The 5,151-nt window shown below is 36.4% G+C and overlaps 1 protein-coding gene across 2 annotated transcripts in view; it reads left to right on the top strand.

Annotated features, from left to right (window-relative positions):
• TBCK (TBC1 domain containing kinase) overlaps window positions 1–5,151 on the top strand; it is a 225,683-nt gene that overhangs the window by 51,094 nt on the left and 169,438 nt on the right. The window lies entirely within an intron of this gene.

The following is a 5,151-nucleotide window of genomic DNA, read 5'->3' as shown; positions in this document are numbered from 1 at the left end:
AAAAAAAAAAAAAAAAAAAATATATATATATACACTGTACTAAGTATAAAAAATTAAGCATATTTAGAAACATTTACACTAAAACTGCTTACATGCTTTGGTATGTTCATGCTCTCTCTCCCTTCTGTGGTATTCTTTCTTCCTTAAATCCCTTCTCCTCTTCTGTCTCCTGTAAGACTGACTTTGTAACTGAGTTGGCTTTTTATGAGGCCTTCCTGAAATATCCTCTATATTTATTAGGGTAATAAAGACTATACAGCTATTAAAAACAAATGAATTAAAAGTGCAGTAGCTTAAAAAACACAGATGTTTTTCTCCCTCATGTAACAGTCCACAGAAAGTTAGGGTGGGCTCTGTTCCACAGCATCATGAAAAAACTTAGGCTATCAGGAATGGCTCCACCATTCTCACCACCTGATTTCCAAAGATGCTCTCTTTATCCTCTTTTTTAGCTATAAGGAAGAAGAGGAGTGAATTCATGGTAACTGTCTTTAAAAAGATGATATAAAAGTTGCAGATATCAACTCTGTTCTTTTCACTAGTGGCACTTTACTCATGTGGCCACATGTAGGTTCAACAGAATACAAATGCCTAAATATTCAGAAAGAAGATCAGGATGGATTTGGAGAGACAACTAATATTTTGTCAATCCTCCCTCCAAATACCTGCCAGGGTTAGTTCCTGTCTTCTTTTCTCTCCTTTTAGCATTTGTCATGTTTGTCTACATGGACAATAAGGTCTTTAAAGGCACACATTTTTATTATTCATCTGTTGTTCTGTCTTCCAAGAGATATTTTTTAACATCTTTATTGGAGTATAATTGCTTTACAATGGTGTGTTAGTTTCTGCTATATAACAAAGTGAATCAGCTATACGTATACATATGTTCCCATATCTGTTCCCTCTTGCGTCTCCCTCCCACCCTCCCAATCCCACCCCTCTAGGTGGTCACAAAGCACCGAGCTGATCTTTCTGTGCTATGCAGCTGCTTCCCACTAGCTATCTGTTTTACATTTGATAGTATATATAAGTCCACTCTCTTACTTCGTCCCAGCTTATCCTTCCCCCTCCCCATGTCCTCAAGTCCATTCTCTACGTCTTTGTTCCTGTCCTGCCCCTAGGTTCTTCATAACTATTTTTTTTTCTTTTTAGAATCCATATGTATGTGTTAGCATACAGTATTTCTTTTTCTCTTTCTGACTTACTTCACTCTGTATGTCAGAATGTAGGTCCATCCACCTCACTACAAATAACTCAATTTCATTTCGTTTTATGGCTGAGTAATATGCCGTTGTATATATGTGCCACGTCTTCTTTATCCATTCATCTGTTGATGGACACTTAGGTTGCTACCATGTCCTGTATTGTAAATGGAGCTGCAATGAACATTGTGGTACATGACTCTTTTTGAATTATGGTTTTCTCAGGGTACATGCCCAGTAGTGCACTTGCTGGGTCGTACGGTAGTTCTATTTTTAGTTTTTTAAGGAACCTCCATACTGTTCTCCATAGTGGCTGTATCAATTTACATTCCCACCAACAGTGCAAGAGGGTTCCCTTTTCTCCACACCCTCTCCAGCATTTACTGTTTGTACATTTTTTTTTGTACATTTTTTGATGATGGCCATTCTGAACAGTGTGAGATGTTACCTCATTGTAGTTTTGATTTGCATTTCTCTAATGATTAGTGATGTTGAGCATCCTTTCATGTGTTTTTTGGCAATCTGTATATCTTCTTTGGAGACATGTCTATTTAGGTCTTCTGCCCATTTTTGGATTAGGTTGGTTTTTTGATATTGAGCTGCATGAGCTGCTTGTAAATTTTGGAGATTAATCCTTTGTCAGTTGCTTCATTTGCAAATATTCTCTCCCATTCTGAGGGTTGTCCTTTTGTCTTGTTTATGGTTTCCTTTGCTGTGCAAAAGCTTTGAAGTTTCATTAGGTCCCATTTGTTTATTTTTGTTTTTATTTCCATTTCTCTAGGAAGTGGGTCAAAAAGGATCTTGCTGTGATTTATGTCATAGAGTGTTCTGCCTATGTTTTCCTCTAAGAGTCTTATAGTGTCTGGCCTTACATTTAGGTCTTTAATCCATTTTTAGTTTATTTTTGTGTATGGTGTTAGGGAGTGTTCTAATTTCATTGTTTGACATGTAGCTGTCCAGTCTTCCCAGCACCACTTATTGAAGTGGACGTCTTTTCTCCATTGTATATTCTTGTCTCCATTATCAAAAATAACATGACCATATTTGCGTGGGTTTATCGCTGGGCTTTCTATCCTGTTCCATTGATCTATATTTCTGTTTTTGTGCCAGTACCATACTGTCTTGATTACTGTAACTTTGTAGTAAGGTCTGAAGTCAAAGAGCCTGATTCCTCCAGCTCCGTTTTCCTTTCTCAAGATTGCATTGGCTATTCAGGGTCTTTTGTGTTTCCATACAAATTGTGCAATTTTTTGTTTTAGTCCTGTGAAAAATGCCATTGGTAGTTTCATAGGGATTGCATTGAATCTGTAGGTTGCTTTGGGTAGTATAGCCATTTTCACAATGTTGATTCTTCCAATCCAAGAACATGATATATCTCTCCATGTGTTTGTATCATCTTTAATTTCTTTCATCAGTGTCTTACAGTTTTCTACATACAGGTCTTTGGCCTCCTTAGGTAAGTTTATTCCTAGGTATTTTGTTCTTTTTGTTGCATTGGTAAATGGGAGTGTTTCCTTAATTTCTCTTTCAGATATTTCATCATTAGTGTTTAAGAATGCAAGTTATTTCTGTGCATTAATTTTGTATCCTGCTACTTTACCAAATTCATTCATTCGCTCTAGCAGTTTTCTGATAGAGTCTTTAGGACACTCTGTGTATAGTGTCATGTCACCTGCAAACAGTGACAGCTTTACTTCTTCTTTTCCGATTTGGATTCTTTTTACTTCTTTTTCTTCTCTGATTGCTGTGGATAAAACTTCCAAAACAATGATGAATAATAGTGGTGAAAGTAGGCAACCTTGTCTTTTTCCTGACCTTAGTGGAAATGCTTTCAGTTTTTCACCATTTAGAACAATGTTGGCTGTGGGTTTGTCATATATGGCCTTTATTATGTGGAGGTAAGTTCCGTCTTCGCCTACTTTCTGGAGGGTTTTTATCATTAATGGATGTTGAATTTTGTCAAAAGCTTTTTCTGCATCTATTGAGCTGATCATATGGTTTTTTTCCTTCAATTTCTTAATATGGTGTATCACATTCATTGATTTGCGTGTACTGAAGAATCCTTGCAATCCTAGGATAAACCCCACTTGATCATGGTGTATGATCCTTTTAATGTGCTGCTGGATTCTGTTTGCTAGTATTTTGTTGAGGATTTTTGCATCTGTGTTCATCAGTGATATTGGCCTGTAGTTTTCTTTCTTTGTGACATCTTTGTCTGTTTTTGGTATCATGCTGATGGTGGCCTCGTAGAATGAGTTTGGGAGTGTTCCTTCCTCTGCAGTTTTTTTGAAGAGTTTGAGAAGGACGGGTTAGCTCTTCTCTAAATGTTTGATAGAATTTGCCTGTGAAGCCATCTGGTCCTGGGCTTTTGTTTGTTGGAAGATTTTTAATCACAGTCTCAATTTCAGTGCTAGTGATTTGTCTGTTTATTTTTTCTATTCTTCCCGGTTTAGTCTCGGAAGGTTGTGCTTTTCTAAGAATGTGTCCATTTCTTCCAGGTTGTCCATTTTATTGGCATATAGTTGCTTGTAGTAATCTCTCATGATCCTTTGTATTTCTGCAGTGTCAGTTGCTACTTCTCCTTTTTCATTTCTAATTCTGTTGATTTGTTTCTTCTCCGTCTTTTTCTTGATGAGTCTGGCTAATGGTTTATCAGTTTTGTTTATTTTCTCAAGGAACCAGCTTTTAGTTTTATTGATCTTTGCTATCCTTTCCTTCATTTCATTTTCATTTATTTCTGATCTGATCTTTACGATTTCTTTCCTTCTGCTAACTTTGGGGTTTTTTTGTTCTTGTTTCTCTAATTGCTTTAGGTATATGGTTAGGTTGTTTATTTGAGATGTTTCTTGTTTCTTAAACTTTGCTATAAACTTCCCTCTTAGAACTGCTTTTGCTGCATCCCACAGGTTTTGGGTCATCATCTTTTCATTGTCATTTGTTTCTAGGTATTTTTTGATTTCCTCAGTGATCTCTTGGTTATTTAGTAGTGTATTGTTTAGCCTCCATGTGTTTGTATTTTTTACAGATTTTTTCCTGTAATTGATACCTAGTCCCATAGTGTTGTGGTCAGAAAAGACCCTTGATACGCTTTCAATTTTCTTAAATTTACCAAGGCTTGATTTGTGACCCAAGATATGATGTATCCTGGAGAATGTTCCATGAGCACTTGAGAAGAAAGTGTATTCTGTTGTTTTTAGATGGAATGTCCCGTAAATATCAATTAAGTCCATCTTGTTTAATGTATCATTTAAAGCTTGTGTTTCCTTATTTATTTTCATTTTGAATGATCTGCCCACTGGTGAAAGTCGGGTGTTAAAGTCCCCTACTATTGTTGTGTTACTGTCAATTTCCCCATTTATGGCTGTTAGCATTTGCCTTATGTACTGAGGTGCTCCTATGTTGGGTGCATAAATATTTATAATTGTTATATCTTCTTCTTGGATTGATCCCTTGATCATTATGTAGTGTCCTTCTTTGTCTCTTGTAATTGTCTTTGTTTTAAAGTGTATTTTGTCTGATATGAGAATTGCTACTCCACCTTTCTTTTGATTTCCATTTGCATGGAATATCTTTTTCCTTCCCCTCACTTTCAGTCTGTATGTGTCCCTAGGTCTGAAGTGGGTCTCTTGTAGACTGCATATGCACGGGTCTTGTTTTTGTATCCATTCAGCCAGTGTATGTCTTTTGGTTGGAGCATTTAATCCATTTACATTGGAGGTAATTATCAATATGTATGTTCCTATTACCATTCTCTTAACTCTTTTGGGTTTGTTATTGTAGGTCTTTTCCTTCACTTGTGTTTCCTGCCTAGAGAAGTTCCTTAAGCATTTGTTGTAAAGCTGGTTTGGTGGTGCTGAATTCTCTTAGCTTTTGCTTGTCTGTAAAGGTTTTAATTTCTCCATCGAATCTGAATGAGATCCTTGCTGGGTAGAGTAATCTTGGTTGTAGG

The sequence above is a fragment of the Neophocaena asiaeorientalis genome, unplaced genomic scaffold (assembly GCF_003031525.2).
Source record: "Neophocaena asiaeorientalis asiaeorientalis breed wild unplaced genomic scaffold, Neophocaena_asiaeorientalis_V1.1 scaffold189, whole genome shotgun sequence".
NCBI lineage: Eukaryota > Metazoa > Chordata > Mammalia > Artiodactyla > Phocoenidae > Neophocaena > Neophocaena asiaeorientalis.
The sequence above is the reverse complement of the archived record's forward strand: the minus strand, read 5'-3'. Positions and strand labels throughout refer to the sequence as shown.